Below are 12,554 nucleotides of genomic sequence, written 5' to 3' on the forward strand. Positions count from 1 at the left end.
AAGAATCGGGCTTGGGTGTGTATTAATGCAACATGGAAAGGTGACAGTTTATGTTTCTAGGCCACTCAAGAATCATAAAAAGAACTATCCAACACATGACTTAGAACTTGCGGCGGTGGTATCTGCATTGAAAATTTAGCGTCATTATTTATATGGGGTCCATGTGGATATATTCACGGACCATAAGAGCCTTCAATATATTTTTATGTATAAGGAATTGAAGTTGAGGCAGAGAAGATGGCTTGAGTTACTCAATGACTACAACATTGATATTCTATATCATCCGGGGAAGGCTAATGTTGTGGCGGATGCTCTTAGATGGAAATCTATGGGCCGTTTAAACCTGGAGTCATATCAAAGGCCATTGGCCAAGGAAGTTCACTGACTGGCTAGTTTAGGAGTTCGTCTTGCGGACTCTAGTGAAGGAGGGGTGACTGTGCAAAATAGGGCTGAATTATCACTTGTTGTGGAAGTCAAGGAGAAGAAATACAACGATCCATTGTTGGCACAATTGAAAGAGGGGATTCATAAACATAAGACCATGGCCTTTGCTCTTGCCGTGGATGATGGTACCCTAAAGTATCAAGGGCGACTATGTGTGTGATGACCCAAAATGCCATCTTTAAATTTAATAAGTTATTCTATGTTCTAAGACCTCGAATAAAAAGCACCATGTATAATTCCTCGACTTGCGTGCGCAGTCCGTACAATTTTCCTGATAGTTTTTATGTGAAAAATGGATTAAAATGTGAAATAGAGCTTTAAAACTCAACTGAGTTGACTTTGGTCAACATTTTGAGCAAACGGACCCGGATCAGTGTTTTGACAATTCTGGTAGGTCCATATCGTGATTTGGGACTTGGGCGTATGCCCGGAATCGAATTTCGAGGTCCCTCGCCAGAGATATGGAATCTTGATGAAAAATTAAAAGCTTGAAAGCTTAATGATTTTTAAGAAATTACTGGAGTTGGATTTATTGACCTCGAGTTCGTATTTTTGTTCCGGAGCCCAGTATAGGTCCACTATAATATTTATGACTTGTCTGCCAAATTTGGTAAGAATCGGAGTTGATTTGACATGATTCAGACGTGAGGTTGTAAAAATATAAGATTTAAAGTTTTCTTGAAAATTTCCTTTGAATTGGTGTCCGATTCGTAGTTCTAGGTGTTATTTTGGCGATTTGATCACGTGAGCAAGTTCGTATGATGTTTTAAGTCTTGTGTGCATGTTTGGTTTGGAGCCCCGAGGGTTAGGGTGAGATTTGGATAGGATACGGGATGATTTGAAACTTAGAAAATATGGTTTTTCTGCAACATCAGGCTTCTGGTATTTCCTGCATCGCGTTCGCGAATGTACTCTCGTGAACGCGAAGAGCAAAATGGGCTGGCTGAATTTTCCTTCTTCGCGAATGCGAAGATTGGGTCGCGAACGCGAAGCTATGGGGACTTTACCCTTCGCGAACGCGACCAGCGCAATGCAAATGCGTAGCTTTAAAGGCCTGGGGGAGGGGTCAGTTGTCCTTCTACGCAAACGCGAGCACTGGCACGCGAACGCGAATGCCAGGGGGAAATATCCTTCTTGAACATAAAGGAGGACTTGCGAACATAAAAGCCATGAGCTGCTATTCATCGCGAATGCGACAGGCCCTTCGCGAACGGGAAGAAGGCCTGACGCCTGTGACTTAAAACAGAACCAAAACGGGATGTTTTTTCATTTTTCACAAACCCTCAATTATAACTCGGCTTAGGGGCGATTTCAAAGGGGTTTTTCATGATTTCGAACTGAGTAAGTGTTCTTTATCATATAGTGATTGTATTTCATAAATCTAAGTCTATAGTCATCCTTTATTTCGGATTTAGACGAAAGAAATTGGAATTTTTGTAAAACTTTCAAAAAATAAAAAATTTAGATTTGAAGGTCCATTTGACATCGGAATTGGATAATTTTTGTATGGTTGGACTCGTCTCGGAATGGGTATTCGGATTTTGTAAGTTTTTCTGAGATTTGAGACGTGGTCCCACTGTCGAATATTTAAATGAATTTCGGATTTTTATGTGAAAAATTTGTAAATTCATATGGAATTAATTCCTATGATTCGTATTAAGTATATTGAATTGTTTGTGAATAGATTTGAAGCATTCGGAGACAAATTTAAAAGGAAAAGTTGTGGTTGAGTAATTGATTGGAATTTGCAAAGTGAGGTAAGTGTCGTGGTTGTTTCTCTCTGATTTCTATAATAATTTGTTATTTGCCTTTGTTTGTTTCGTAATTAAATCATAATTATTGTATACTTGTTGTCTTATAATTTTATATTAATTGTTGCATTTATTGGGGAAATTCTTCTATAAGAATTGGTTAATGAATATGTTGGAGGAGCGGGTTGCACGCCGCAACAAGATTGATTATAATGAATATATTGGAGAATCAGGTTGCACGCCACAACAGATTTACTAAAAGTCCATATTGGAGGATCGGGTTGCACGCCGCAATAGACTTATTAAAAGTCCATATTTGAGGATCGGGTTGCACGCCGCAACAGACTTATTAAAAGTCCATATTGGAGGATCGGGTTGCACGCCGCAACATACTTATTTAAAAGTCGACATATATGTATATATTGGGGGATCGGGTTGCACGCCGCAACAGACTTGATTAAAATGAATATATTGTGAGAGCGGGTTTCACGCTGCAATAGAACTGAATGTGAATATATTGTGAGAGCGGGTTGCACGCTGCAACAAAACCGAATGTGAATATATTGTGAGAGCGGATTTCACGCTGCAACAGAATTGAATGTGAATATATTGTGAGAGCGGGTTGCACGCTGAAACCGAATTGATTTAAATGATAATTGGTTATAACTGCTGAGTTGGCTTCCAATCATTATAAATGAGTTACCTGATTTATTTCTATTATTGTTGTTGTTACTAATATTGCGTACAGGTTAATGTAATTGAACTGTCTTAGCCTCGTCACTCCTTCGTCGAGCTTGGGCTCAGCACTTACCAATACATGGGGTCGGTTGTACTGATACTACACTCTGCACTTCTTGTGCACATTTCAAAGTTGGTCCCAGCGGCATGCCATAGACTTACTCGGATTTCAGCTACTCGGAGGAGACTTGAGATATAACTGCATGACGTCCGCAGTTCTGAAGTCCCCGTCTATTTTACTTTAGCTGTGTGTTTATTTCCAGACAGCTTCATTTTATTCAGACCTTTATTTGTATTATTCTAGAAGCTCGTGCACTTGTGACACCAATTCTGGGATGGTATTTAGACACCGTTGTTTTTATGGATTATTCACTATATTTCAAACTTTGCTTCCGCATTTGTTTCTTTGATTATTAATAATTTAAAAATTGTTTAAAAAAATTTCTTAATATTATTCTAACGTTGGCTTGCCTAGCAAGTGAAATGTTAGGCGCCATCACGGTCCGAAGGTGAGAATTTCGGGTCGTGACAGTTGGTATCAGTGCACTAGGTTACATAGGTCTCACGAGTAACAAGCAAGCTTAGTAGAGTCTGAAGGATCGGTACGGAGACATCTGTACTTATCTCTCAGAGGCTATGAAGTTTAGGAACAATATCACCTCTTTCATTCCTTATCGTGCGACATTGATTTTGATTGAAACCTATATCTCATATTTCTTTGTATCTACTCGTGTATGACATTGCGCACTCAGTATCAGTTATGCGTCGACGGTTTGTGATGCCGCAAATGAACTACGAGGGATCCAGAGATGCTCAAATATTGCCTCAACGTGTGATTCCGACTGAAGATGCGGACATATAAAGAGATCACCCAGTGAATAATGTGGGGGGTGCAACGTATCTTGGCATATGGTTTATTTATACGAGTTCTGAAGGTCAATATTATGGACCATCGGACGTGGTGAACTATGACTTCGCACCGAGTGGGGGAGTCCACTATCAATGAATGGATTGCGAGTCATGTGTTATGTCAGTTTTGGCCTGAAATGTATATATATGGTACTAAAAGGTTCCCCCAAAATTTACATGTGTTTAAGGCTTGAGATTTTGTAGAGGATAAGGTTGGGACTTGCGATATGTCCACCTCCATAATAATCCTATACTTCAGTACCAAAGGAGTTGGAGAAACAACATTAAATTTACATAAGGTCTACTCAGCGTGGACGTCACAGTTGCAGATTTTGGGGTGCTTCGGAGGAAGTATAGTGGTTGACGAGATTATGGACTAAGAATTATCTGTATGGAGCTCTACTTTTGTGATCATTATATATAAATAGGGGTAAAGCTTACCCCAAAGAAGAATCGAAGAGTATGTTAAGAAATGGGTCAGCTCAATAGTGTTGAGTCAGCATAACAAAAGAAGAAATTGGCCTTGGGAGAGATAATTCTCCACAGGTGTTTGTGGCAAGCCTATGAAGAGGGCAGACCAACCAATACAACACCGCCCACTTGGCTCGGTTCTTAAAAATGCTTTTGAAAGAGTTTGTTTCCCGGACTCTCCGTAATGCATGGCGCATAGGGTTTGAACGATTATGTCAGGTCACCATGACGGTGTCATAATATGTCATCAGGTTCAATAAGTTTGCCCGTCATATTCCTACTTTGCTTCCTACAGCAGAGACCGAGTCCACAGACTCTTTAAAAGACTCAATTATGATCGTAAAATTTTGTATGACTCGGGAGCTACAGGCTGATACTTCATTTCCACTAGTGGTAGAAATTGCCAAGATATTAGAACGTGTTCGGGTGAGGTAAAAGGAAACTAAGGAGACCAAGACGTCTCGAGGTTCTGGGGGATTCAGTGGATTCTACTCTGCGAGTATAAATCATTATGGCGGGGGCTCGGGTAGTCGGCCAGCCCAGTTCGCACATCGGATTAATCGAGATGCTCAAGTAAGTTCTTTTAATGCACCACTGACATAAGTGTCTTACAATGGTTATTCTATTTATCTGGCACAGACTCAGTATGAGCAGCCAAACCCGCAAATGGGTTGTTATGAATGCGGTGATACTAGGCACATCATGAGAAAATTGTCCCAAACATGGGAGAGGCATATTTCATCAAAGCACTCAGGCTACGTGCCCCATTGCAGTTACTACACCACCCACACGACCAGTTAAGGGTGGAGGACAGGCGGGTAGAAAGCATCCTAGAGATGGAGACCCAACCGTTGTTATATTTGTTTTATGGTATGGTGGAGGTCGTTACATCAGATGGTGTCGTTATAGGTACGGTCTTGATTTAAAATAAAGGAATAATTTCCTTAACTTGATTCGGTTATGAGTATCAAGACGAGTCCTCCTATTGTGCTCCACTTATAAGTGAGCTTCGTAATTCTATAATCTACTTATGTGTTTACTTCTGTTGGGAGGTTTCATGGAGATAACTACGCCTATCATTCCATGATGGACTCTAATAAGATCCATAAGGCTAAAGGTGCCTTTCTGGTACTCATTTTGGTAGGTTTTGATGTATTTTCGGATAATTAATTACAAATTGCGAATTATATGCCCTACCGGTGTGGGGTTCATTATGTGTTGTGATGTTGCTTAACGAAAGTTATTTAAAAGGAGAAAATGGAAATTTCGATTGGCAAGATGTGCATATTACTTGTGATTCAGAACTGAGGCTGAGGTCCTCGTATTTTAAAATAAATTGATATGTTTAAACCGGGCTATGAGCTGGGGGTGGAAGTTATATAAGGACGAGATCCTTGTGATAAAAATTCTTGTGTTTAAATTCTCTCTTGTGAAATTAAATTTGTACTATAGTACTAATAGGGATTCATGCTTGCTAGGCTTATTTAAAAATATTTATATGAAATTCTCTGTGCATACTTGCCAAATTCATGTTGTAATATTGAGTTGTAACCTACGAGGTAGGTGCGCACCCAGGTGGCGTTAAATGTGACTCGTTAATTCGGGTAAATAATTATGAGGTCTTCATGCCTCGCATCTCGTTATTAGTATTGTGAAGGTTTGAAATGAGATTTTTGTTAACATGAAGTTAAGTGACAATTCTGTAATGGATTATGAACAACTATTAAGACTAGATTGAACCTGAAGGGTGCCCCATTTAGATGGTCAGACGAGTGTGAGTTGAGCTTTCAGAAGCTCAAGACCGCTTTGACTACAACGCTAGTATTGGTATTACCCATAGGTTCAGGATCGTATACGGTATATTATGATGCCTCTCACATTGGGCTTGGTGCAGTATTAATGCAAGATGGAAAGGTAATTGCATATGCGTCGCGGCAGTTGAAAGTTCACGAGAAGAATTATCTTGTTCATGACTTAGAACTGGCAGCCATTGTTCATGCACTAAAGATTTGGAGGCATTACCTCTATGGTGTCTCGTGTGAGGTATTTACTGATCATCGTAGCCTTCAGTACCTGTTCAAACAAAAAGATCTTAATTTGAGGCAGAGAATATGGTTGGAGTTGTTGAAAGACTATGATATCACCATTTTGTATCACCCCGGAAAGGCCAATGTGGTGGCCAATGCTTTGAGTAGAAAGGCTATGAGTATGGGTAGTCTTGCGTATATTCCGATTGGTGAGAGGCCGTTAGCTGCAGATGTTCAGACTTTGGCTACTCAGTTCGTGAGGTTAGATATTTTAGAACCCAGTCGGGTTCTAGCTTGCACAGTCGCTCTGTCTTCTTTATATGAGTGCATTAGAGAGAGGCAGTATGATGATCATCATTTACTTGTCCTTAAGGACATGGTGCAGCACGGTGATGCCAAACAGGTTGTTGTGGGGGAAGATGGGGTTCTACGAATGCAGGGTCATATTTGTGTGCCTAATGTGGATGGGCTTCGTGAATTAATTCTTAAAGAGGCACACAGTTCCAGGTATTCTATTCATCCAGGTACCGCCAAAATTTATCAAGATGCGCGGCAACATTATTGGTGGATGAGAATGAAAAAGGATATAGTTGCATATGTAGCTCGGTGTCTGAATTGTGAGCAAGTTAAGTACGAGCATCAGAGACCTGGTCGTTTGCTTCAGAAGTTAGAAATTCCTGAGTGGATGTGGGAGCGTATCACTATGGATTTTGTTGTTGGGCTCCCACGGACTCAGAGAAAATATCACGCAGTTTGGGTAATTGTGGACAGGTTGACCAAGTCAGCACATTTCATTCCAGTGGCAGTTACCTATTCTTTAGAGAGGTTAGCTGAAATTTACATTCGTGAGATTTTCCGACACGGTGTGCCCGTGTCTATTATTTTAGATCGAGGTACGCAATTTACCTCACACTTCTGGAGTGCTGTACAAGGTGAGTTAGGCACGCGGGTTGAGTTGAGTACAACATTTCATCCACAAACACAGTCAGAGCGCACCATTCAGATATTGGAAGATATGCTTCGCGCTTGTGTTATAGACTTTGGAGCTTCTTGGGATCAGTTCTTGCCACTTGTGGAGTTTGCTTATAATAATAGCTACCAGTCGAGCATTCAGATGGCTCCATATGAGGCATTACACGGAAGGTGATGCCATTCGCCAGTTGGCTGGTTTGAACCGGGAGAGGCTCGGTTGTTGGGTACAGATTTGGTACAGGATGCCTTGGATAAGGTCAAAATTATTCAGGATCGACTTCGCACAGCTCGGTCTAGGCAAAAGAGTTATGCCGACCGTAAAGTTTGTGATATTGCATTCATGGTTGGAGAAAGAATATTGCTCCGGGTTTCACCTATGAAAGGTGTAATGAGGTTCGGAAAGAAGGGCAAGTTGAGCCCTAGGTATATCGGACCCTTTGAAATTCTTGAAAGGGTGGGTGAAGTAGCCTACATGCTTGCACTGCCACCTAGTTTATCAGCGGTTCATCCGGTGTTACATGTGTCTATGCTCCGGAAATATCATGTTGATCCATCCTATGTGTTGGATTTCAGCTCAGTCCAAATGGACAAAGATTTGACTTACAGGAGGAGCCGGTGGCTAGTCTAGCCCGGCAGGTCTGGCAGTTGAGGTCTAAGAGTTATCCTTCAGCTCGGGTGCAATGGAGAGGTCAGCCTGTAGAGGCATCTACCTGGGAGTCCGAGTTGGACATGAGGAGTAAATATCCACACCTTTTCTCCAGCTCAGGTACTTTTTCTAACTCCGTTCGAGGACGAACGTTTGTTTCAGAGGTGGAGAATTTGATGACCCAAGTAATTATGTGTTCTAAGACCTCGAAAAAAAAGCACCATGTATAATTCCTCGACTTACGTGCACAGTCCGTACAATTTACCATAAAGTTTTTATGTGAACAATAGATTAAAATTTGAAATAGAGCATTAAAACTTAATAAGTTGACTTTGGTCAACATTTTGAGCAAACGGACACGGATAAGTATTTTGACAATTTCGGTAGGTCTGTATCGTGATTTGGGACTTGGGCGTATGCCCGGAATCGAATTCCGAGGTCCCTAGCCCGAGATATGGAATTTTTATGAAAAATTAAAAGCTTGAAAGCTTAATGATTTTTAAGAAATTACTGGAGTTGGATTATTGACCTCGGGTTCGTATTTTGGTTCCGGACCCCGATATAGGTCCACTATAATATTTATGACTTGCCTGCCGAATTTGGTGAGAATCGGAATTGATTTGACGTGATTCGGACGTCAGGTTGTAAAAATACAAGATTTAAAGTTTTGTTGAAAATTTCCTCTGAATTGGTGTCCGATTCATAGTTCTAGGTGTTATTTTGGCTATTTGATCGAGCGAGAAAGTTCGTATGATGTTTTAAGACCTGTGTGCATGTTTGGTTTGGAGCCCCGAGGGCTTGGGTGAGTTTTGGATAGGATACGAGATGATTTGAAACTTAGAAAATCTGGTTTTTCTGCAACTTCAGGCTTCTGGTATTTCCATCATCGCGTTCGCGAATGTACTCTCGCGAATGCGAAGAGCAAAATGGGATGGCTGAATTTTCCTTCTTCGCGAACGCGAATATTGGGTCGCAAATGCGAAGCTATTAGGACTTTACCCTTCGCGACCAGCTCAACGCGAACGCGAAGCTTTAGAGGCCTGGGGAGGGGTCAGTTGTCCTTCTACACGAACGCGAGCACTGGCACGCGAAGGCGAAGGCCAGGGGGAAAAAGCCTTCGCGAACGCGAAGGAGGACTCGCGAAATCCACGGGCTGCTATTCATCGCGAACACGACAGGCCCTTCGTGAACGCGAAAAAGGCCTGACGCCTGTGACTTAAAATAGAACCAAAATGGAATTTTTTCCCCATGTTTTACAAACCCTCAATTATAATTCGACTTAGGGGCGATTTCTAAGGTGTTTTTCATGATTTCGAACTGGGTAAACGTTCTTTATCATATAGTGATTGCATTATATTCATCATTTATTTCGGATTTAGACGAAAGAAATTGAATTTTTTGTAAAACTTTCAAAAAATGAAAAATTTAGATTTGAAGGTCCATTTGACATCGGAATTGGATAATTTTTTTTATGGTTGGACTCGTCTCGGAATGGGTGTTCGGATTTCGTAAGTTTTTCTGAGATTATGATTCGATTGAGTATACTGAATTGTTTGTGAATAGATTTGAAGCTTTCAGACATAAATTTAAAAGGAAAAATTGTGGTAGAGTAATTGATTGGAATTTGCAAAGCGAGGTAAGTGTCGTGGTTAACCTTGACTTGAGAAAATAGAACCCTTAAATTAATTGTTATGTGAATTGCATATGAACGACGTATAGGCGAGGTGACGAGTGTCTATACGTCGTCAAATTAATTATTTGCCTGATTACTTGAAAAATCATAAATTATTTTAAATCATGAATTAATTATTATAATAATTGTTTCTCTCCTATTCTTTGTCAAATATTAATTCTTGAATTCCTGCATTAATTGTTACATGCTATTTGAATTATGTGCCATAATTGTTATTTGACATTTAACATATTAAATATTAAACTGTATATTTTCTCTCTGATTTCTATAATAATTTGCTATTTGCCTTTGTTTGTTTCGTAATTAAATCATAATTATTGTATGCTTGTTGTCTTATAATTTTATATTAATTGTTGCATTTATTGGGGAAATTCTTCTATAAGAATTGGTAAATGAATATGTTGGAAGAGCGGGTTGCATGCTGCAAAAAGATTGATTATAATGAATATATTGGAGGATCGGGTTGCACGCCTCAACAGATTTATTAAAAGTCTATATTGGAGGATCGGGTTGCACGCCGCAACAGACTTATTAAAAGTTCATATTGGAGGATCGGGTTGCACGCCGCAACAGACTTATTAAAAGTCCATATTGGAGGATCGGGTTGCACGCCGCAACAGACTAAGAATTGGTAAATGAATATGTTGGAGGAGCGGGTTGCACGCCGCAACAAGAATGATTATAATGAATATATTGGAGGATCGGGTTGCACGCCTCAACAGACTTATTAAAAGTCCATATTGGAGGATCGAGTTGCACGACGCAACGGACTTATTTAAAAGTTGACATACATATATATATATTAGGGGATCGGGTTGAACGCCGCAACAAACTTGATTAAAATGAATATATTGTGAGAGCGGGTTGCACGCTGCAATAGAACAGAATGTGAATATATTGTGAGAGCGGGTTGCACGCTGCAACAAAACTGAATGTGAATATATTGTGAGAGCGGGTTACACGCAGTAACAAAACTGAATGTGAATATATTGTGAGAGCGGTTTGCACGCTGCAACAGAACAGAATGTGAATATATTGTGAGAGCGGGTTGCACGCTGCAACAGAACTGAATGTGAATATATTGTGAGAGCAGGTTGCACGCTGTAACAAAACCGAATGTGAATATATTGTGAGAGCGGGTTGCACGCTGCAATAGAATTGAATGTGAATAAATTGTGAGAGCGGGTTGCATGCTGCAACATAATTGATGGAAATGATAATTGGTTATAACTGCTGAGTTGGCTCCAATCATTATAAATGAGTTACCTAATTTATTTTTATTATTGCTGTTGTTACTAATATTGCGTACAGGTTAATGTAAGTGAACTGCCTTAGCCTCGTCACTACTTCGTTGAGGTTAGGCTCAGCCCAGTACATGGGGTCAGTTGTACTGATACTACACTCTGCACTACTTGTGCAGATTTCAGAGTTGGTCCCAGCGGCGTGCCATAGACTTGCTCGGATTTCAGCTAATCGGAGGAGACTTGAGGTATAACTGCATGACGTCCGCAGTTCTGAAGTCCCCGTCTATTTTACTTTAGCTGTGTGTTTATTTCCAGACAGCTTCATTTTATTCAGACCTTTATTTGTATTATTCTAGAAGCTCGTGCACTTGTGACACCAATTCTGGGATGGTATTTAGACACCGTTGTTTTTATGGATTATTCACTATATTTCAAACTTTGCTTCCACATTTGTTTCTTTGATTATTAATAATTTAAAAATTATTTTAAAATATTGGTTAATATTATTCTAACGTTGGCTTGCATGAAAAGTGAAATGTTAGGTGCCATCATGGTCCGAAGGTGGGAATTTCGGGTCCTGACAATGTGTTCCAAATGTGGATGGTCTCCGGGAAAGAATCATGATCGAGGCTCACATTGCTTGGTATTCCGTGCACTATGGCTCTACAAAAATGTATCATTATCTTAAGGAAGTCTATTGGTGGAATGATATGAAGAGAAATGTATCGGAATTTGTGGCGAGATGTCTAAATTGTCAACAAGTGAAGGCCAAACACCAAAGGCCCGGTGGGTTGGCACAGAACATAGAGATTCAAATGTGGATGTGCCAAATGATTAATATGGACTTCGTGGTAGGACTACCTTGCACTCCTCGTAAGTTTGACTCGATTTGGGTGATTATGGATCCATTCACAAAATCAGCACACTTCTTGCCAGTTAAGGCTACCGACACAGCGGAACAATATGCTCAGTTGTATATCAAATAAATAGTCAGGTTGCATGGAACTCCAGTTTACATCATTTCTGATGGGGGGCACAATTCACTGCTAAATTTTGGAAGAAATTTCAGCAAGGTTTGGGTACTCAAGTGAATCTCAGTACGACATTTTAACCACAGACTGATGGGCAGGCAGAGCAAACTATTCAGACGCTTGAGGATATGATGTGCGTTTGTGTTCTAGACTTCAAAGGTAGCTAGGATGATCATTTTATGCTTATAGAATTTGCCTACAACAACACTTATCATGATAGCATTCGGATGGCACTGTTTGAAGCTTTATATGGTAGGAGATGTAGATCTCCCTTTGGGTGGTTCGAGATTGGGGAAGCAGAGTTGATAGGGCTAAACCTCGTGCATCAGGCTATGGAAAAAGTTAAGATCATTAAGGAGCAATTGAAGACCGCTTAGAGTCGTCAGAAGTCATATTCGGATGTTCGTCGTAGGGATTTGGAGTTCAAAGAAGATGGTTGGGTATTCTTAAATGTTTCTCCAATGAAAGGTGTAATGCGATTTGGTAAGAAAGGGAAATTGAGTATGAGGTATGTCTAACCGTACAGAATCATTCAGAGGATCGTTGAGGTGGCGTACAAGCTTGAGCTACCACCTGAGATGTCATTAGTGAACCCGGTGTTTCATGTGTCTATGTTGAAGAAAGTAGT

This window comes from Nicotiana tabacum, chromosome 22, assembly GCF_000715075.1.
Source record: "Nicotiana tabacum cultivar K326 chromosome 22, ASM71507v2, whole genome shotgun sequence".
NCBI lineage: Eukaryota > Viridiplantae > Streptophyta > Magnoliopsida > Solanales > Solanaceae > Nicotiana > Nicotiana tabacum.